The sequence below is a fragment of the Zingiber officinale genome, chromosome 5B (assembly GCF_018446385.1).
Source record: "Zingiber officinale cultivar Zhangliang chromosome 5B, Zo_v1.1, whole genome shotgun sequence".
NCBI classification, from domain to species: Eukaryota; Viridiplantae; Streptophyta; class Magnoliopsida; order Zingiberales; family Zingiberaceae; genus Zingiber; species Zingiber officinale.
This window is the reverse complement of record NC_055995.1, coordinates 59624007-59648502: the sequence shown is the minus strand read 5'-3', so window position 1 is coordinate 59648502 and position 24496 is coordinate 59624007. Positions and strand designations below refer to the sequence as shown.

The 24496-nt window shown below is 34.5% G+C and overlaps 1 long non-coding RNA gene across 1 annotated transcript; it reads left to right on the top strand.

The window, feature by feature from the left end:
* Positions 1-23839: 23839 nt before the first annotated feature.
* On the top strand, positions 23840-24061 carry LOC121987432. Its single transcript, XR_006113585.1, has 2 exons — positions 23840-23889; positions 23955-24061. It is a non-coding gene; the product is annotated as an uncharacterized LOC121987432 (long non-coding RNA).
* Positions 24062-24496: the final 435 nt, after the last annotated feature.

The window sequence follows — 24496 nt, the reverse complement described above, 5'->3', positions numbered from 1 at the left end:
AACTATTAATTTTATTTGTCATAAAATTAAGTTGACAAGATAATAAAATTAATAGGTAAACCCCCTTCTTATAACTGTTTGAATTTGTATACGTCTACACTATCATGGCATACAAAATTCACGGTGTTTTGAGGTGTTGGCGAATTGAAATGATATTGTTTGAGGAATCAATATTATTCTAAATTCTTAAGTTTTGACCAAAACTTATTTTGTGATTCTTATGATGACTTTCAACCTACTTGCTATTATTCTGAAAGAGAATAAACTTACTGGTCCAAATTATATAGATTAGAAAAGAAACCTGGATATTGTCTTAACTGCTGAAGGTTATAAGTTTGTACTGTTAAAGGTCTGCCCTAATGAGCATAATAGTGATTCTAGTGAAGAGGAGGTTGAGTATCATAAGAAATGGGTCAAGGCAGATATCTTCAAAATATTATATTTTACTTAATTTTAAACTTGGCTATTATCAATTAGAAAAGGAGAGATTGTTGATGTTGGAAGCACTAGCTAATTACCTTGTATTTTGATATTGGCAAAGATTCAAAGTTAAAGGTTATTGTAATCTAAGATGATTAACTAAGTGTGCAGGAAAGTCCTAGTTGAGGCTAGACAAAGAAGTCTTGGTTAAGTGGATTGACCAAGGAAGTCTTGGTCGAGTCGGCTGGAAAGAAGTCTATGCGGGTTGAGGACGTCGAATAGAAGTCCTAGGGGTCGATAACACTAGGCGAGAAGGCCTAGGGTCACAGATACTAGGAAGAAGTCTAGGTCGATCGAGGATCAAATGCTAGTGGTGTTGGTTGCTACTCGGAATATCGTACAGGTTCCCCTGTATAAAAATTTTGTACAAGTCCTGAACCTTTCCTAACAACCTATTGTGTTCTTTAGAAATAAAATTTGGAATATCAAATAGAACTTAACATTACTGATTCCAAATTCAACTTATCTATTCTTAGAAGTTTAGATTTGGATCGCAAACGATGCTTAACATTATTAATCCAAATCCACCTATGTTACAAATTCGATTAAATATTTATTTCAGAGATCGGCTTCCAGGTTAAACATGGCGAGGCACTAGGCCTTCTTGGGTATGGGATCATCCACCACTTCCTAGACAAAGCCTTTCAACGAAATTCAATATTTAATCTCCTTATAGTAACCCTAGGTTTAACCACTAAGAACAATCGAATCACAAGATTGAAAAACAAATTCGAATCATAAATCTGAAACCTAGAAACATTAGCCTCTTGTGTTTGGTATTTCAAAATTCGTACAAAGAAAACTAGTATGATGCGGAACAAGATAACTAGTTATACCTTTCTTTGTAGCTAATAAATCTCACGATCTTCTATCATATTCCTCTTCTTATCTCGGACGTTATGCGGGTGCCAATCTAACGAGACGAGAATCCACCCAAGCCTCCTTCTTCTCCTTGCAAGTTTAGGCCACCAACAATCTCCTAGAGATGAAGAACTTTGACCACAACCAAGCTCCAAGGGATGCTAAGAAACAAAGTCTCCTTTCTCTACTTCTTCTCTAAGCAAAGTCCAGCCACCAACAAGCTCCTTGAGAGTTGATGCCGCCGGCCACCAAAGAAGAAAAAAAGGAGGAGAGGAAGAGGATGAGGGCCGACCACCACCAAAGAATTGAGGAGAGGAATAATAGATGTGTTGTTGTGAGGTGAGGCATCTCTACCCTCTCTTTTATATTCCTTGGTCTTGGCAAATAAGGAAAGTTTTAATTAAAACTTCTTTAATTTCCTTGCCAATGAAAGGAAAATTTAATTAAAAATTCCTTTTATTCTATTAATGTGGTCGGCCCCTACAACTCTTCCAAACAAGGAAAGTTTTAAACATAAAATTAAAACTTCCTAATTTATTTCCGGAAATTTTTAAAATAAAAATTTCTCTTTAAAAATTCCCTTCATGGTTGGTTATAAAAGGAAACTTTTATAAATTGAAATCTCTCTATTAAAACATGTGGATGATTACAATAAGGAAAGTTTTCTCCAAAATTAAAATCTTCCTTTCAATCTACAAATAAGGAAAGATATCAAACCTTTTCTCTTAATATTTTGTAGAAACTATAAAAGGAAAGATTTAATTTTAAAACTCTCTTTTAAAATCATGAGGATAGTTACAAAAAAGGAAAGTTTTATCAAAAATTAAAAACTTACTTTTTACTACAAATAAGGAAAGATATCAAACCTTTCTCTTAATCTTTTGTAAAAAGCTATAAAAGAAAAGATTTAAATTTTAACCTTTCTTTTAAAACCATGACTTCCACATAAGGAAAGATTTTAAAATAAACTCCTTTTATTTTTTGTGTGGCTGGCGACCTAAGCTTGGGCTCCAAGCTAGGGTCGGCCACCACTTGGTCCATCCAAGGCTTATCTTGGCCGGCCCTTTCCTAGGCTCCAAGCTTGGCTTGGCCGGCCACCTAAGGATGGGTAAGAAGGTGGGTATAGGTGGGTATAAGACTTTATAAATAAGAGACTACGACAGGGACAGAGAGGAGGAATTGGTTTTGGTCTCCCGATGAACTTAAGCTTCTCATATTCCCCCCGAACACCCAACTTGAGTTCATCAATAATATCTCATTCCACTAAAGAGTTATTATTAAACTATCGCATCAATCCCATATTACTATATGGACTCCTTCTTATCATGAGTGTGTTAGTCTCCCTGTGTTTAAGATATAGAATGCCCACTAATTAAATGAGTTACTAACAACTCACTTAATTAATATCTAGCTCCAAGAGTAGTACCAATCATCTTCATTGTCATGCCAGACTAAGTCCACCTGTAGGGTTTACATGACAATCCTTATGAGCTCCTCAAGGGAAAATCATCAACCTAGATTACTAGGACACAGTTTCATTCTATAATCAACAACACACCATATAAATACTATGATTTCCTAACTTATCGGGCCTATTGATTTAACGAACTAAATTGCACCCTTTGATAAATTAAAGAAATAAATATTAAGTATATGTGCTTGTTATTATATCATGATTAAAAGTACACACTTCCATAATAACAGAGGTATTGTTCTTTTATATAGTCAGTATAAAAAGAAACTACCTCAAATGGTCATGCTCAATACACTCATATTGTACTAGTGTAATTTATTAGTCAAGATAAACTTATACCTAATTACACTACAACCACTCCTATGGTTTGTCCCATTTCATCTTGGTTGTGAACAACTGTTTATAATTTATAAGGAGCAGATAACATGATCTTCTGTGTGTGGCACCACACACCATGTTATCTACAATATAAATTAATTGAACAACTACACTTAGCATAAATGTAGACATTTGACCAATGTGATTCTTATTTCTAAATAAATATTTATGCAAAAAGCTAGGCTTTTAGTATACATTCCAACAATCTCCCACTTATACTAAAAGACTATGCTGTCATATATCCTGCCATACATCTGATTCCCACCCCCTCGATATTCCCATCAAAAGCTCTTGCCTTAAGGACCTTAGTGAAAGGATCTTCCAGGTTATCATCTGATGCAAGCTAGGCGACAACAACTTTTCCTCGTTATATGATATCTCGTATTGGGTGGTACTTGTGCTCTATGTGTTTACTTTCCTTATGGGCTCGTGGTTCCTTCGAGTTTGCTACTGCATCACTATTATCACAATATAATGTAATAATTTTTGAGCAAACTGGGAATCACATCTAAGTCCATCATGAAATTTCTGAGCCATACAGCTTCTATAGTTGCCTCAGAGGCTGCCACATACTCAGCTTCCATGGTAGAGTCCGAAAAGCATCTATGCTTATCACTCCTCCATTCTTATGGCTTTACCTCCTAAAGTAAACACAAAATCCCGAGGTCGACTTACGATTGCCCCTATCTGATTGGAAGTAAAAATTCGTGTAACCCATAGGGATCAAATTATCTGCTTGGTAAACTAGCATATAATCTCTATGCTTTATGGCAGTCCAATGTCCATGTCTTGGATTACTTTGATATCTGCTTATCATGCCCTCGGTAAAACAGATATCTGGTCTCGTGCATAACATAGCATACATTAGGCTTCCTACAGCTAAAGCATAAGGAACTGCTTTCATCTCTTCTATCTCTTTTGATGTCTTCGGAGACATCTCTTTAGATAAAGATACTCCATGCCCAAAAGGTACAAAAACCTTTCATCGAGTCTTGCATGCTAAAACGAGCTAGGATAGTATTGATATATGAAGCTTGGGATAAGCACAACATTCTTTTCTTGTGATCCCTTATTACTTTGATCTCGAGAATATGTGCACATTCATCCAAGTCCTTCATATCGAATTGCTTAGACAACCATACCCTTACTTCCGACAACACTTTGATATTATTTTCATCTATCAAAAATACAATCTACGTATAGTACAAGAAATACCATCACATTTCCATCACACTTTTTGCATACACAAGACTCATCCGGACACTGAATAAATCCATATGACTGGATTACTTTATTAAACTGGATGTTCTAAGATCTTGAAGCTTGCTTCAGTCCATAAATCGACCGATTGAGCTTACAAACTAGATGTTCTTTGCCCTTTGCTATGAACCCCTCTGGTTGCTTCATATGGATGTTCTCTTCAAGACTTCCATTAAGGAAAGTTGTCTTGACATCCATTTGCCAAACCTCATAATTCATATGAGCGGCAATAGATAAGAGTATCCGGATAGACTTAAGCATAGCTACCGGTGAAAAAGTTTCCTCATAATCGATTCCCTCTTTCTGAGTATACCCCTTCGTAATAAGCCTTGCTTTGAAGGTTTACACCTTCCCATCTATCCCTCTTTCCCTTTTTGTAGATCCACTTACATCCAACGGCTTTTATACCATTTGGTGGTTCTACAAACTCCCAGACCTTATTAGAATACATAAATTCTATTTCTGAATTCATTGCTCTTTGCCAAGATGCTGCATCTTTATCTTGGAGTGTTTCATCATATGTTCGGGGATCAGGTTCATGTTTGCCTGGGATCAAGTCTGACGACTCTTCCAAAAATATAAATCTTTCAGGTTGCCTAACAATCCTCCCACTACGACGAGGTACTATCTGTTGTTGTGTATCATTTGTGATACGTGTTGCAGTTTCTTGTGATATTTCATCTTGCACTGTTGGTACTAAAGTAGGCATGTCCTTTCTCATTTCTTCTAGAACAATTTCACTTATGGGCTTATGGTTTATTACAAAATCTTCCTCTAAAAATTAAGCATTGGTGCTAACAATGATCTTCTGATTTTTAGGATTATAAAACAAACCACCTTTCATTCCCTTAGGATATCCTACAAACAGACAAACTTCTGTACGTGATTCTAACTTGTTAGTATCTCCCTTTAGCACATGTGTTGGACTACCCCATATCCGAATATGACTCAGACTAGTCTTACGCCCATTCCACAATTCCATGGGAGTAGAGGGTACTGATTTAGAAGATACCATATTCAGAATGTACACTGTTGTTTCCAGAGCATATCCCTAAAATGAATCTGGTAATTCTGAATAACTCATCATCGATCTAACCATTTCCATAAGAGTCATATTCCTTCGTTCTGCCACACCATTCTGTTGGGATGTACCAGGTGCAGACAATTGGGATTATATCTCAGCCTCTGATAAGTAATTCCTAAACTCTCCAAAGAGGTATTCGCAACCACGATCAGACCGTAGTGTCTTGATACATTTACCATGACGTTTCTCCACATCAGTCTTGTACTCTTTGAACTTATCAAAGCATTTAGACTTGCGGTGCATCAAGTAAATGTACCCATATATTGAATAATCATCTATGAAAGAGATAAAATATTCGAAACCACTTCTTGCCTGGATAGACATAGGACCACACAAATCAGAATGAACCAGTTCCAACACATCTTTGGCTCTATACCCCTTGGCCTTAAAAGGTCTCTTGGTCATTTTACCTTCCAAGCAAGATTCGCAAGTTGAAAAGTTTTCCAACACTAATGAACCCAAGAGTCCATCGGCTATTAGCCTTTGAATGCTACTCATTATAATATGACCAAGCCTTAGATGCCAAAGATATGTTTGGTTCATTTCTGAAAGTTCCTTTCTCTTATTAGATTTAGAATATGTGTTATTAATTTTCATTTGTTGCATCGTGAGAGTTATTGGATTTAGAGTATACAAATTGCCAACGAAAATACCAGAATAGATAACTTTCCTATTTATCTTGATAACACCTTTACTATCATAAATAGACAGAATATCCATCCTTGTATTATTTAGAAACTGAAATCAAGTTCTTTCTAAAACTTGGTACGTAAAGACAATTTCTTAAAACCAATATTTTATTCCTATAAACATCTCCCACTGCAACAGCTGCTATTTCTGTGTCATTGCCCATGTAGACAGTGATTTCTCCTTCGTGTAGTTGTCGGGTTTCCTAGAACCCCTGCAATGATTTTCAGACATGATCAGTGGTTATCATATCTACACGCCAGGTACTGGTAGATAACACCACTAAACATGTTTCAACTACTAGAGAATAAGATATACCTATATTGTTCTCTTCCTACGAGGACAGTCCACCTATAAATGTCCAGACTGCTTGCAAATAAAGCACTTGCCTTTCGGCTTCTTCATTCCTGCTTTTAGTCCAATACCCCCAATTCTAGTGTCTGAAGAGTTCCTTAATATTGTACATCATGTCATGGCCAGTAGTCATGGTCTGATGCTGATGTTGTAGCACATTTGATATAAAAGTCAAATGTAACTCCGCGCCATCTCATCTTTCTTGACCCATTTCTTATGATACTCAATCTCCTCTTCACTAGAAATACTATTAGTCACATTAGGGCACACCTCTAATAATACAAACTTATAGCCTTCAGTAGTTAGGACAATGTCTAGGTTTCTTTTCCAATCTATTTAGTTAGGACCAATAAGTTTGTTCTCTTTCAGTATAATAGCTAGTAGGTTGAAAGTCGTCCTAAGAATCACAAAATAAGTTTTGGTCAAGACTTTAAATTTAAAATAATATTGATTCCTCAAACAATATTATTTAAATTTACCAACATCTAAAAACACCGTGAATTTTGCATGCCACGTTAGTGTGGACATATACAAAATCAAACATTTGTAAGAGGAGGGTCTTACCCATTAATTTTATTATCTTGTCATCCTAACTTTATGACAAATCAAATTAATAGTTGGTATTCCTTTGATCACACAAATAATAGCAGTGACTCCGTTAGGGAGGATACTATTAAATGTGCCTAAGTGTATACCATTACTTGATACTTAGTCCATTAAATAGGATTGTGCCCCTTCAGTTGGAGAAGATCACACGCTCCTAAATAATTTTCTATAACCATCTATAAAGGAAGTTTGATCTAGTGATCTGCAAACAAACTCATCCATTGTGGAGGGAGGCACTTAGAGTCAACACACAAGTTTGTTGCATCACTTACAAACCAGTAATGAAGATCGTGGAATTTATTTACTAATCCTTCTCCCACTTAGTTATTTAAGGTGAGGAATTTTAACCATGCACACACACATCACAGCAAATAAAGCAATAAATATGAAAAAATAATTTTTCAACTATTATGACATTTTCCATCACTGTCCTCCGTGTGCTGCCAACCCTAGCTGCTGCCATCTTTAGCCACCGTAATCGGGTCTAGTTGCCACATCTATCTTGCTTCTTTTTTTGCTGTGCCTCTGGTCCACAAATAGTACCATGCCTCGCAAAGATACGACCCGCGACAAAAATAGAATTTTACATTTATTGATCCTATATTCCACGAAGGAATGTACATGTAATCTAGATCAAAACAAAAATGTAAAATCCTAAAACTAATACAGCTCCTACTGTATTTATTACATATAATCATGCACACACATAAAATGCCCTCGACATGTCCGAGGGTCCAATCACACATAATCACATTAGGGTAATAATAGTTGGATCTAGAATGCCTGCAACCACAGAGTTAAATCTATTTGCATATCCTACTATTATCCTGCCTAAAATATGTATGGCATGTGCATAATTAAACCAAAAACCAAACACACCGAGGCAAACCCTAGCTCTGATACCAATTGTTGGTTGCTACTCAGAATATCGTATAGGTTCCCCTGTACAAAAATTTTGTACAAGTCCTGAACCTTTCCTAACAACCTATTGTGTTATTTAGAAATTAAATTTGGAATCGCAAACAGAACTTAACATTACTGATTCCAAATTCAACTTATCTGTTCTTAGAAGTTTAGATTTGGATCGCAAACGATGCTTAACATTATTAATCCAAATCCATTTATGTTACAAATTCGATTAAATATTTATTTCAGAGATCGGCTTCCTCGTTAAACATGGCGAGGCACTAGGCCTTCTTGGGTATAGGTCATCCACCACTTCCTAGACAAAGTCTTTCAACAAAATTCAATATTTAATCTCCTTATAGTAACCCTAGGTTTAACCACTAAGAACAATCGAATCACAAGATCGAAAAATAAAAGAAACACAAATTCGAATCATAAATCTGAAACCTAGAAACGTTAGCCTATTGTGTTTGGTATTTCAAAATCCATACAAAGAAAACAAGTATGATGCGGAACAAGATAACTAGTTATACCTTTCTTTGTAGCTAATAAACCTCACGATCTTCTATCGTATTTCTCTGCTGATCTCGGACGTCGTGTGGGCGACAATCTACCGAGACGAGAATCCACCCAAGCCTCCTTCTTCTCCTTACAAGTTTCGACCACCAACAATCTCCTAAAGACGAAGAACTTCGGCCACCAACCAAGCTCCAAGGGATGCTAAGAAACAAAGCCTCCTTTCTCTACTTCTTCTCCAAGCAAAGTCCGGCCACCAGCAAGCTCCTTGAGAGTTGATGCCGCTGGCCACCAAAGAAGAAGAAAAGGAGGAGAGGAAGAAGATGAGGGCCGACCACCACTAAGGAATTGAGGAGAGGAATAATAGATGTGTTGTTGTGAGGTGAGGCATCTCTACCCTCTCTTTTATATTCCTTGGTCTTGGCAAATAAGGAAAGTTTTAATTAAAACTTCCTTAATTTCCTTGCCAATGAAAGGAAGATTTAATTAAAAATTCCTTTTATTCTATTAATGTGGTCAGCCCTTACAACTCCTCCAAACAAGGAAAGTTTTAAACACAAAATTAAAACTTCCTATTTTGTTTCTGGAAATTTTTAAAATAAAAATTTCTCTTTAAAAATTCCCTTCATGGTTGGTTATAAAAGGAAACTTTTATAAATTAAAATATCTCTATTAAAACATATGGATGATTACAATAAGAAAATTTTTCTCCAAAATTAAAATCTTCCTTTCAATCTACAAATAAGGAAAGATATCAAACCTTTTCTCTTAATCTTTTGTAGAAATTATAAAAGGAAAGATTTAATTTTGAAACTTTCTTTTAAAATCATGAGAATGGTTACAAAAAAAAGGAAAGTTTTATCAAAAATTAAAATATCAAACCTTTCTCTTAATCTTTTGTAAAAAACTATAAAAGGAAAGATTTAAATTTTAAACTCTCTTTTAAAACCATAGCTTCCACATAAGGAAAGATTTTAAAATAAACTCCTTTTATTTTTTATGTGGTCGGCCACCACTTGGTCCATCCAAGGCTTATCTTGGCCGACCCTTGCTTGGGCTCCAAGCTTGGCTTGGCCGGCCACCTAAGGATGGGTAAGAAGGTGGGTATAAGACTTTATAAATAAGAGACTACTACAGGGACCGAGAGGAGGAATTGGTTTTGGTCTCCCGATGAACTTGAGCTTCCCGTGTTCGTCCCGAACACCCAACTTGAGTTCATCAATAATATCTCATTCCACTAAAGAGTTATTATTGAACTACCGCACCAATCCCATATTACTATATGGGTTCCTTCTTATCATGATTGTGTTAGTCTCTCTGTGTTTAAGATATAGAATGCCCACTAATTAAATGAGTTACTGACAACTCAATTAATATATAGCTCCAAGAGTAGTACCAATCATCTTCATTGTCTTGCCGGACTAAGTCCACCTACAGGATTTACATGACAATCCTTATGAGCTCCTCAAGGGGACATCACCAACCTAGATTAGTAGGACACAGTTTCATTCTATAATCAACAACACACCATATAAATAATATCATTTCCCAACTTATCGGGTCTATTGATTTAACGAGCTAAATCGCACCCTTTGATAAATTAAAGAAATAAATATTAAGTATATGTGCTTATTATTATATCATGATCAAGAGTACATACTTCCATAATAACAGAGGTATTGTTCTTTTATATAGTCAGTATAAAAAGAAACTACCTCAAATGGTCATGCTCAATACACTCATATTGTACTAGTGTAATTTATTAGTCAAGATAAACTAATACCTAATTACACTACAACCATTCCTATGGTTTGTCCCATTTCATCTTAGTTGTGAGCAACTGTTTATAATTTATAAGGAACTGATAACATGATCTTCTGTGTATGACACCACACACCATGTTATCTACAATATAAATTAATTGAACAACTACACTTAACATAAATGTAGACATTTGACCAATGCGATTCTTATTTCTAAATAAATATTTATGCAAAAATCTAGACTTTTAGTATGCATTCCAATAAGTGGGAAGTCCCAAAGATTAAGATCGGATTTTGAGCAAAAATCTAAATAGGTTAGGAGCACCGAATGTTTGGCAACAGGTAAACTCTCCTTAGAGGAGTAGGTGAGGATGAATTCCCCATTGAGAGAATAGTAAGCGTCAATCCAACCTAGGATTTCAACAAAAACCAAAAGTCTGGACCGGATAGTGTAAAGGATGTCAAACTATTTTATTTCATATTGTTATTGTATTTTCGGTGCTAACTCTGTGATGTAGAAATCAAGAAGCCTGGAAATGCTGATCCAGATGCCTGAAATGGATCCAAACACTTTAAGCTGATCTAGACACCTAGAAGAGATCCAAGCGCCTTAATCATATTGTTTCGCAACAGGATGAGATGTCAGCCTTTAATTGGTCGGTGCACGTTGACATGCAGGCGCCTAGAAGGGATCCAGCAGTTGGGTCGGGATTGACTTGACCAGGACAAAGCTTCTACTAGGTGCTACCACATCAGTATTCTAGGCGCCCGAGAGTGGTCCAATTGTCTGGGAGTGGATAAATTGATGATAAAGGTGGATCAGATAGGCCTTAGTTGAGGCGCCTGGAAGGGATCCAGACACCTAGAATAGCCTATAAAAGAAGCTTTGACCAGTAGCCTTCAACAGCATTGTCCTACGCTGAATGCCTCTCGAGCTGCTCTAGAACTCTACTACGATTCCGAAATGTCTCACTGACAATTATGCTTTACTTCGGATATCTTAAAGTTGTCGGTATTTTTTATTTGTTAAGTCAATTATATTTCCTATGTAAATCTTTGTAGTTGACAAACTTATAGAGAATTATTTATCGAAAATGATCAACGACCGCGGACCTTCAACTAACAGCACGGGTTGTGAGTCAAGTAAAAAAGAAATAGTGCTAGTATTTATTTTTGTTATTCGATCTGTTACTTTAACTCGGATTTTCTAAAAATGTAAAAAATTAACATGCACTATTCACCCCTCTAACGTTTTCTTTCGATCCTTCATATTAGTTTCTCAACTTTAGGGAGATGGATGAAGACATCTTTGTGATATACAGCTCTTGCAAAGCATGAGAAATTGGAGAAATTTGCTTGAAAATGCATGATGGTTGATGAAGTAGACCGGACGCAATACGCTGTAAAATTTCCATGGCAAAGTCTTATAGGTAGCTTTTGGCAGTCTTATTGTATTTAAGGGTGCTCAAAAATGCAACTTGAGTTTTGCATGATTGGAAGAGTTGTTTCAAAGAATTCATATTGATTGGAAGAGTTGTTTCAAAGAATTCTGATGAACTTGATGGCTACTAGATTGTAGCATATGCACTTAAGGCTTCACTACAAAAAAACATAACTTTGGGGACAAAAGTTTGGAACGAAAATAATTCGTCCCAAAATTGGGACAAATTTAGGGTCGAAAATAAATTTCGACCCAAATAACCAACAAAACTTGCAACAAACAAAATTCGTTTCAAGTTTGCAACATAAAAAAAATTCGTTGCTAAATTCGTCCCCAAATCTGGAACGAAATAAAAATTTGTCCCAAATTTAGGGACAAATCCTGGATTCGTCCCAGATTTGGGAACAAATCGAGAATTCGTCCCAAATGTTGGGACGAATTCCTGAATTCGTCCCAAATTTTGGGACGAATCCAGGATTCGTCCCAAATGTTGGGACGAATTCCTGAATTCGTCCCAACATTTGGGACGAATCCTGGATTCGTCCCAAAACTGAAAATAATTTTAAATAAATAAAATCAAACACCTAAGGCCTAAATATGGACCTAGAGACATCGGAATTTGATGAAATAAGTTTCTATGTGTCTGTATCGTTGAGCTAATCGTAAATACGTCATCATCCATAATTTTTAATTAATATTTTCAGCGATTTGAATTTTTAACACCCAATTAGGTCAATTTGGGATTAAAAAATTCCAAAAATATATATATTTGGTAAAAAATATTTTTATTGATATATTTATGATCAGGATAATGATACGAGTACATAGAAACTTGTTTCATCAAATTCCGATGTCTCTAGGTCCGTATTTAAGGCGTCCAAGTTTGTTTTTTTATTTTTTAATAAATAAAATTTTGGGACGAATCTCTGGATTAGTCCCAAAATTTGGGACGAATCTAGGATTCGTCCCAAAACTGAAAATAATTTTAAATAAATAAAATCAAACACCTAAGGCCTAAATATGGACCTAGAGACATCGGAATTTAATGAAACAAGTTTCTATACGTCCATATCGTTGAGCTGATCGTAAATACGTCATCATCCATAATTTTTAATTAATATTTTCAGCGATTTGAATTTTTAACATCCAATTAGGTCAATTTGGGATTAAAAAATTCCAAAAATATATATATTTGGTAAAAAATATTTTTATTGATATATTTATGATCAGGATAATGATACGAGTACATAGAAACTTGTTTCATCAAATTCTGATGTCTCTAGGTCCGTATTTAAGGCGTCCAAGTTTGTTTTTTTATTTTTTAATAAATAAAATTTTGGGACGAATCTCTGGATTCGTCCCAAAATTTGGGACGAATCCAGAGATTCGTCCCAAACTTTGGGACGAATTCCTAGATTCGTCCCAAAATTTGGGACGAATCCAGGATTCGTCCCAAAACTGAAAATAATTTTAAATAAATAAAATCAAACACCTAAGGCCTAAATATGGACCTAAAGACATCGGAATTTAATGAAACAAGTTTCTATGCATCCGTATCGTTGAGCTGATCGTAAATACGTCATCATCCATAATTTTTAATTAATATTTTAAGCGATTTGAATGTTTAACACCCAATTAGGTCAATTTGGGATTAAAAAATTTCAAAAATATATCTATTTGGTAAAAAATATTTTTATTGATAGATTTACGATCAGGATAATGATACGATCACATAGAAACTTGTTTCATCAAATTTCGATGTCTCTAGGTATATATTTTTTAAAACATATATTGGTTGATATTAACAAAAAAGGTGTTTGTAGTGAATAATTGTAAATTAGTGTCCGAAAGCTTAAATATGGACTTAGAGACCGGAATTTGATGAAACAAGTTTCTATGCGTCCGTATCATTGAGCTTATCGTAAATACATCATCTTCAATAATTTTTAATTAATATTTTCTGCGATTTGAATTTTTAACACCCAATTAGGTCAATTTGGGATTAAAAAATTCCAAAAATATATATATTTGATAAAAAATATTTTTATTGAGAGATTTATGATCAGGATAATGATACGAACATATAGAAACTTGTTTCATCAAATTCCGATGTCTCTAGCTCCGTATTTAAGGCGTCCAAGTTTGTTTTTTATTTTTTAATAAATAAAATTTTGGGACGAATCTCTGGATTCGTCCCAAAATTTGGGACGAATCCAGAGATTCGTCCCAAACTTTGGGACGAATTCCTGGATTCGTCCCAAAACTAAAAATAATTTTCAATAAATATAATCAAACACCTAAGGCCTAAATATGGACCTAGAGACATCGGAATTTAATGAAACAAGTTTCTATGCGTCCGTATCGTTGAGCTGATCGTAAATACATCATCATCCAAAATTTTTAATTAAAATTTTAAGCGATTTGAATGTTTAACACCCAATTAGGTCAATTTGGGATTAAAAAATTCCAAAAATATATCTATTTGGTAAAAAATATTTTTATTGATAGATTTACGATCAGGATAATGATACGATCACATAGAAATTTGTTTCATCAAATTCCGATGTCTCTAGGTATATATTTTTTAAAACATATATAGGTTGATACTAACAAAAAAGGTGTTTGTAGTGAATAATTGTAAATTAGTGTCCGAAAGTTTAAATATGGACCTAGAGACATCAGAATTTGATGAAACAAGTTTCTATGCGTCCGTATCATTGAGCTAATCGTAAATACATCATCTTCCATAATTTTTAATTAATATTTTCTGCGATTTGAATTTTTAACACCCAATTAGGTCAATTTGGGATTAAAAAATTCCAAAAATATTTATATTTGGTAAAAAATTTTTTTATTGATAGATTTATGATCAGGATAATGATACGAGTACATAGAAACTTGTTTCATCAAATTCCGATGTCTCTAGGTCCGTATTTAAGGCGTCCAAGTTTGTTTTTTTATTTTTTAATAAATAAAAGTTTGGGACGAATCTCTGGATTCGTCCCAAAATTTGGGACGAATCCAGAGATTCGTCCCAAACATTGGGACGAATTCCTAGATTCGTCCCAAAATTTGGGACGAATCCAGGATTCGTCCCAAAACTAAAAATAATTTTCAATAAATATAATCAAACACCTAAGGCCTAAATATGGACCTAGAGACATCGGAATTTAATGAAACAAGTTTCTATGCGTCCGTATCGTTGAGCTGATCGTAAATATGTCATCATCCAAAATTTTTAATTAATATTTTAAGCGATTTGAATGTTTAACACCCAATTAGGTCAATTTGGGATTAAAAAATTCCAAAAATATATCTATTTGGTAAAAAATATTTTTATTGATAGATTTACGATCAGGATAATGATACGATCACATATAAATTTGTTTCATCAAATTCCAATGTCTCTAGGTATATATTTTTTAAAACATATATAGGTTGATATTAACAAAAAAGGTGTTTGTAGTGAATAATTGTAAATTAGTGTCCGAAAGTTTAAATATGGACCTAGAGACATCGGAATTTGATGAAACAAGTTTCTTTGCGTCCGTATCATTGAGCTAATTGTAAATACATCATCTTCCATAATTTTTAATTAATATTTTCTGTGATTTGAATTTTTAACACCCAATTAGGTCAATTTGGGATTAAAAAATTCCAAAAATATATCAATTTGGTAAAAAATATTTTTATTGACAGATTTACGATCAGGATAATGATACGAGTACATAGAAACTTGTTTCATCAAATTCCGATGTCTCTAGGTCCGTATTTAAGGCGTCCAAGTTTGTTTTTTTATTTTTTAATAAATAAAATTTTGGGACGAATCTCTGGATTCGTCCCAAAATTTGTGACGAATCCAGAGATTCGTCCCAAACTTTGGGACGAATTCCTGGATTCGTCCCAAAATTTGGGACGAATCCAGGATTCGTCCCAAAACTAAAAATAATTTTCAATAAATATAATCAAACACCTAAGGCCTAAATATAGACCTAGAGACATCGGAATTTAATGAAACAAGTTTCTATACGTCCGTATCATTGAGCTGATCGTAAATACGTCATCATCCAAAATTTTTAATTAATATTTTAAGTGATTTGAATGTTTAACACCCAATTAGGTCAATTTGGGATTAAAAAATTCCAAAAATATATCAATTTGGTAAAAAATATTTTTATTGATAGATTTACGATCAGGATAATGATACGATCACATAGAAATTTGTTTCATCAAATTCCGATGTCTCTAGGTATATATTTTTTAAAACATATATAGGTTGATATTAACAAAAAAAAGGTGTTTGTAGTGAATAATTGTAAATTAGTGTCCGAAAGTTTAAATATGGACCTAGAGATATCGGAATTTGATGAAACAAGTTTCTATGCGTCCGTATCATTGAGCTAATCGTAAATACATCATCTTCCATAATTTTTAATTAATATTTGATGCGATTTGAATTTTTAACACCCAATTAGGTCAATTTGGGATTAAAAAATTCCAAAAATATATATATTTGGTAAAAAATATTTTTATTGATAGATTTACGATCAGGATAATGATACGAGTACATAGAAACTTGTTTCATCAAATTCTGATGTCTCTAGGTCCGTATTTAAGGTGTCCAAGTTTGTTTTTTTATTTTTTAATAAATAAAATTTTGGGACGAATCTCTGGATTCGTCCCAAATTTCGTCCCAAAGTTTGGGACGAATCCAGGATTCGTCCCAAAACTAAAAATAATTTTCAATAAATATAATCAAACACCTAAGGCCTAAATATGGACCTAGAGACATCGGAATTTAATGAAACAAGTTTCTATGCGTCCGTATCGTTGAGCTGATCGTAAATACGTCATCATCCAAAATTTTTAATTAATATTTTAAGCGATTTGAATGTTTAACACCCAATTAGGTCAATTTGGGATTAAAAAATTCCAAAAATATATCAATTTGGTAAAAAATATTTTTATTGATAGATTTACGATCAGGATAATGATACGATCACGTAGAAATTTGTTTCATCAAATTCCGATATCTCTAGGTATATATTTTTTAAAACATATATAGGTTGATACTAACAAAAAAGGTGTTTGTAGTGAATAATTGTAAATTAGTGTCCGAAAGTTTAAATATGGACCTAGAGACATCGGAATTTGATGAAACAAGTTTCTATGCGTCCGTATCATTGAGCTAATCGTAAATACATCATCTTCCATAATTTTTAATTAATATTTTCTGCGATTTGAATTTTTAACACCCAATTAGGTCAATTTGGGATTAAAAAATTCCAAAAATATTTATATTTGGTAAAAAATATTTTTATTGATAGATTTACGATCAGGATAATGATACGAGTACATAGAAACTTGTTTCATCATATTCCGATGTATCTAGGTCCGTATTTAAGGCGTCCAAGTTTGTTTTTTTATTTTTTAATAAATAAAAGTTTGGGACGAATCTCTGGATTCGTCCCAAAATTTGGGACGAATCTCTGGATTCGTCCCAAAATTTGGGACGAATCCAGAGATTCATCCCAAAAATTGGGACGAATTCCTGGATTCGTCCCAAAATTTGGGACGAATCCAGGATTCGTCCCAAAACTAAAAATAATTTTCAATAAATATAATCAAACACCTAAGGCCTAAATATGGACCTAGAGACATCGGAATTTAATGAAGCAAGTTTCTATGCGTCCGTATCGTTGAGCTGATCGTAAATACGTCATCATCCAAAATTTTTAATTAATATTTTAAGCGATTTGAATGTTTAACACCCAATTAGGTCAATTTGGGATTAAAAAATTCCAAAAATATATCAATTTGGTAAAAAATATTTTTATTGATAGATTTACGATCAGGATAATGATACGATCACATAGAAATTTGTTTCATCAAATTCCGATGTCTCTAGGTATATATTTTTTAAAACATATATAGGTTGATATTAACAAAAAAAAAGTGTTTGTAGTGAATAATTGTAAATTAGTGTCCGAAAGTTTAAATATGGACCTAGAGACATCGGAATTTGATGAAACAAGTTTCTATGCGTCCGTATCATTGAACTAATCGTAAATACATCATCTTCCATAATTTTTAATTAATATTTTCTGTGATTTGAATTTTTAACACCCAATTAGGTCAATTTGGGATTAAAAAATTCCAAAAATATATATATTTGGTAAAAAATATTTTTATTGATAGATTTACAATCAGGATAATGATACGAGTACATAGAAACTTGTTTCATCAAATTCCGATGTCTCTAGGTCCGTATTTAAGGCGTCCAAGTTTGTTTTTTTATTTTTTAATAAATAAAATTTTGGGACGAATCCAAAGATTCGTCCCAAACTTTGGGACGAATTCCTGGATTCGTCCCAAATTTTGGGACGAATCTAGAGATTCGTCCCAAAACTAAAAATAATTTTCAATAAATAAAATCAAACACCTAAGTCCTAAATATGGACCTAGGGACATCGGAATTTGATGAAACAAGTTTCTATACGTCCGTATCGTTGAGGTGATCGTAAATATGTCATCATCCATAATTTTTAATTAATATTTTAAGCCATTTGAATTTTTAACACTCAATTAGGTCAATTTGGGATTAAAAAATTCCAAAAATATATCTATTTGGGAAAAAATATTTTTATTGAAAGATTTACGATCAGGATAATGATACGAGCATATAGAAACTTGTTTCATCAAATTCCGATGTCTCTAGGTTCGTATTTATTCCTTTTGATTTTGTTCCTCTTTTATTTAAAAAAAAATAAATTCTGGGACAAATTTCTGAATTCGTCCCAGATTTTGGGACGAATCCAGTATTTGTCCCAAAATTTGGGACGAATCCATGGATTCGTCCCAATTTTAGGGACGAAATTGGGAACAAAAAATGTTTGTTCCTAAAAACCCTAGATCTACACTTCTACCCGATTCTTTTTCCCTTCCCTGATCATTTCTTTCCTCTCTCTCCCCCGTTCCCCTTTCCAGCTGCGATTTCCTGGATTTCGGCCGCATCTCCGACCGGCAACGGCGTGATCTCCGACGATCGGCGGTGGAGGGTTTTCGTGTGGTAAGCCCTCTGCTCTCTGATCTCTCTCTGTCGGCGTCGCGGGGCTGCTTGCCGGCGTGCGTTGCCTGCGTGCAGGCGCTGCCTGGCCGCCGCCAGGCGCTGCCTGGCCACCGCCAGGCGCTGCCTGGTCGGCGGCAGGCGCTGCCTGGCCGGCGTGTGGCTGCCCGCTGGCTTGCGATGGCTGGACGACGTATGGCTGCCGCCGTGCACGCACCTTCTTGAATTTAAGTTAATTTTCGAAATTTATTGTCTTAATTGATAATGTTATTTGTGCAGGTCTTATTTTGGCGTGATCTCAGTGTAGTTGAAGGGAGCTGTATTTGTTGACCTCTTTTCGGTATTCTTAAGATCATTATTATGCATTTAATAATTTGTATATAAAGTTAGCTTTAAATAATTAATTATATTATAGTTGATTAATTGCGTTCCTTATTTTTGATTAGCTGTTGTTTTTGTTTTGTCTTCAATGATAAGATTTGTCTATAGTAACTTTTAATAATGTTTAACTGAATAGTTGAATTCAGGTAAAATGCAGAATGAGCGAAGTTGGATGTATAACAAAAATTTGCCTAATCGTCAGGGGTTAACTCCTGAGTTTATCACTGGACTGAGGCAATTTTTAAATTTTGCATCTACTCAAATTATGTATATGGATGGCAAGAAGATAAGGTGCGCGTGTAGAAAATGTCACAATGGAAAATTTTTACCCACCGACAAAGTTGAAGAACATCTTTGTAGATTTGGTTTTACTCCGAATTATTATAATTGGACAAGTCATGGCGAACCGTTCATATCTGATGAGGATTATGGACGGAATTTTCAAGCCTCTGCTAGTGGGGATCAGAGTTATTATGAACAATTCAATCCATATCAGAGGATGGTAATTGATGCAAGTTGTCAGAATTATATTCCCGAGATGCTTGGTGCAAGTTCTAGTTTTCCTCCAACAAGTGAACAAATGTTTGCCACTAATACATTGCCGTTGGAGGAGCCTGATGTACCAGGTCTGGATGAAATTTATTACAAATTTCAAGAAGTATTGAGTGCTGCAAATGAACCATTATATTCCGGTTGTGACAGTCAGACTAAATTATCTCTCACATCCAGATTATTAAATATAAAGGCAGATCATAATATGTCGCAAGATTGTTTTAATGATATTGTTCAAACGTTTGACGATACATTGCCACGTGATCACAATTTGCCTCTTGATTTTTACAGTATGAAAAAACTTGTGAAAGATTTAGGTCTTCCAGTTGAAAGAATTGATGTTTGCAGAGATGGTTGTATGTTATATTGGGGAGATGATGCAGATGTAGAGGTTTGTAAATTATGTAATCAAGATAGGTATAAGACAACCAGAAGGAGTCAACAACGACGTAAAGCACACAGCCAGTTGTTTTATTTACCTTTAACTCCTAGGTTACAAAGATTGTATGCATCAAAGGCAACTGCGGAACACATGACTTGGCATGCAACTCATCAAACAGAAGAGGGTTTAATGTGTCATCCATCAGATGCAGATGCGTGGAAAAATTTTGATAGAACATATCCAGATTTTGCAAAGGAGACTAGAAATATTAGATTATGTCTTTGTGCTGATGGATTTGCTCCGTTTGGTAAATCAGGAAGAAATTATTCTTGTTGGCCAGTTATCTTAACGCCGTATAATCTTCCACCTGGGATGTGCATGAAAACACCTTATATGTTTTTAACATTGATTGTACCAGGTCCGCAAAATCCAAAGAAGTTAATAGATATTTATATGCAACCTCTGATAGCAGAACTTAAACAACTATGGGATGAAGGTGTTCCTACATACGATGTTCATTCTAACCAGATGTTTATATAATGAAGGTTGCTCTTCTTTGGACCATAAATGACTTTCCAGCTTATGGTATGCTATCAGGTTGGAGTACTGCTGGGATCTTGGGATGCCCAATATGTATGGAGAGATCAAAGTCATTCAGATTGAAACACGGAAAGAAACCAAGTTATTTTGATTGTCATAGGCAATTCTTACCCACAAATCATAAGTTCAGAAAGAATAAAGATGAATTCACAAAAAATAGGATCGAAAGAACACTTCCGCCATTGAGATTGACAGGTCAAGATATTTGGTACAGAGTGCATCACTTTCCCTCTGTTATTGAACAACCATATGGTACAACATATGAATATGGGAGTACACATAAATGGACTAAACGAAGTATATTTTGGGATTTACCGTATTGGTTTAGTCATTTGATACATCATAATCTCGATGTAATGCATATTGAGAAGAATGTTTTTGATAATCTGATAAATACTGTGATGGATATCACTGGAAAAACAAAAGACAATCTCAATGCAAGAAAAGATATGCGACTCATATGTAAAAGACCCACTCTTGATGTCGATGAAAATAGTAGAGGACCAAAGCCAAAGGCAATTTATACATTAAATAAGGATCAAAGACGTGTCCTATGTGAATGGTTGAAATATTTGAAATTTCCAGATGGGTATGTCTCTAATCTTGGAAGATGTGTCGATATGAAAGAATGGAAGTTAATCGGTATGAAAAGTCATGATTGCCATATCATAATGCAAAGACTGATTCCTATTGCTTTTAAGGAACTCTTACCACAATTTGTATGGGGAGCGATTACGGAGTTAAGTATTTTCCTACATGATATTTGCTCAACAGTTTTGAGACGTTCACACATGGAGAAGTTAGAGAGAGTTATTCCAATTATTTTGTGCAATTTAGAAAGGATATTTCCACCCTCTTTTTTTGACTCCATGGAGCATCTTTTGATTCACTTGCCATATGAGGCCAAAGTTGGAGGACCCGTCCATTTTCGGTGGATGTATCCATTTGAAAGGTAGAGTGTCTTATTTGTATAATTCGACTGTTTGAATGCAAAAAAAAAAAATACTTCTACTCCTGGATCATTTATATATATATATTTAATATAATTTTATATATCTTCAACAGATTCTTATATCATTTGAAGAAAAAGGTGAAAAATAAAGCACGAGTTGAAGCCTCTATTGTTAATGCATACATTGTGGAGGAAGTCACCACTTTTGCATCATATTATTTTGAACCTCATGTTCAATGCAAAAGGCGAAGAGCGGGCAGAAATGATGAGGGTCCTATTGATCCAAATGTTACCTCATTTTCAATTTTTAACTACCTTGGTCGACCAAGTGGACCATGTAAACAAAGATACTTAACTGGTAAAGAATGGCGAGCAGCCCAAACATATATTTTACTAAATTGTCCAGAAGTATCATCATATTACGAGTAAGTATATATTTTTATTTTTTTATTTTTTCAATTGTTTGTGTAACAATATGTTTTTTTGAGTAGGATATTTACCAACTTATATTCTGAATTATCGACACAAGAGTTCGATCGATTTTGTGAAGAAGAATTTGCTGCATGGTTTAAATCATATGTAAGTAAATAATCTATATTTTGTTGATACATATGCATACTTTTAACAATTTGTGTTTTGACCTTAGGTTCAAGCTAATCAAGCTCACCTTGAGCAAGAATGGCTAATCCATTTGTCATGGGGTCCAAATTCATGCGTACGCACTTGGCCAGCATATTTCATAAATGGATATAATTTTCATACTCAAGACTATGGAATGAGCAAGAATACCATGAATAGTGGGGTGTGCGTATCGTCATCCAATGAAGGAGGTGCAAGCAGTGATTTTTATGGTTTGTTGGATGAAATTATAGAAGTAGAATACCCAGGACCACAAATGCAAGTTATATTATTTATGTGTCGCTGGTTTGACCCTGTTAGAGGGATGAAAGTGCATCCACATTATAATTTAGTTGAAATAAATCATAAGAGATTTTATAAGAGATATGAACCATTTGTGTTGGCACAACAAGCAATTCAAGTATTCTATTCTTCATATCCGAGTTTGAAACGCGATAAGATTGATTGGTGGGCTGTTTGTAAAACTAAAGCACGAAAAAAAATTGAGGCACGTTGGGAAAATATTGCATATCAACAAGAGGAAGTTTCAAACACCTTTCAGACTGAGGAATATATTATTCCAACTTTACGAGATCCCACCGGTGTAGTAATCAACGTAGATAGAAGTGAAATTGATGATGATGATGAGGAGGAGGAGGAGGAAGGAGAGGAGGAGGAAGAGGAGGAGGAGGAGGAAGAGGAAGAGGAGGAGGAGGATGATAATGACAATGATGACTTTGATTTTTGATGATGGGTAAGTTTTGTTAGCTTATTTAAAGAAATTTTCCATATTTTTTTGTATATACTGTCTCTTTTATAATTTGATTTACTTTATCTGTTAACACATTGTATTTGTTCCTACAGTTTATCAGAGGTCACATTTCATAAATTTCCCCTCCACCCTTTTCCATAATATTTACATAAAAATGGTAAGTTTTTAATTATCCTTTGTTTTGTATCAGATCTGTAATTAACTTTATTAAATTATTGAAATTTTCAGCATATATTTCGACGTGGTGGACGTAGACGGCGACCACAGGACCAGACACATCCATCACCTGCCAGTGAACCTATGCCACCCCCTACTCAGGCAGGCCCATCCCATGTGTCTTCTCCACCGGCATCATATTCCCCTGCCAGTGTACCTATGCCACCCCTTCATCAGCCGGGTCCATCTCATGTACCTTCTGCACCGGTTTCATATTCGCCGCCACAAGTACCTTACCCAGAGCAGTTACCTGTCCACTCAGATCCTCCCGACTCAGCAAGAAACTCATTTGCTGAGTTTAGGAATGATAGAGCTCCTTTAGTCCCCATCGGTGATTCGTAAGTACTATAAAATATTTTATTTGTTAGACCTTTCTTAATTATTTAACATCGTTATTTTGTAATTTAATGCAGCTTTGAAAATCCGGTACAAGTTGTTCGAGAAATAAATAGAATTGTGAACAACCATTGGGGAGGGGATTCTTTGACATATTCAAGCACTCCATCAGCCACAAAACAACTTTGGTGGAGCGAGTTCAAAGTATATTTTCTTGAGTTTACTTCAATTTTATAGTGATTATATAATAAAATAAATTTCTATTTCAGCGCTTAAATAATTGGGACCCGAATGACGAAATGGAGATACGAAGAATATTTAAAAAGAAATGTGGCGATCACATTAGACATGTATTAAGCCACGCAAAGAGTCGGGGGAAAAAGCCAAACTTCATCACTGAAGAAAATTGGGAGAGGATCACTATATTTTGGGCAACGGAGGAAAGTAAACAAAGGAGTGACCTTAATAGAATGAATCAATCTCACAATTCTGGTGACTCAAGTGCTATATATGCGGGAGGCTCCATTAACATAGATGAGCATAGACGGAGAATGGTAATTGTTTCACTCTTTCATAAATTTTTAATATATATCAAATTATTTTATTATTTGAAATAATGTTTTTTTAGACCAAGGAGACAGGGAAGGAGCCTTCTTTCATTGATACTTTCACTCGCACTTTTAAAAAAAAAGATAATACATGGAGTGGGGCGAGAGCAAAAGCAGTCAAGGTAATATTTATTTTACCTTAATATATGGTTTAAATTTAATTAGTTATCTATCATTATTGTCTTAATATTATATGTGTTTCT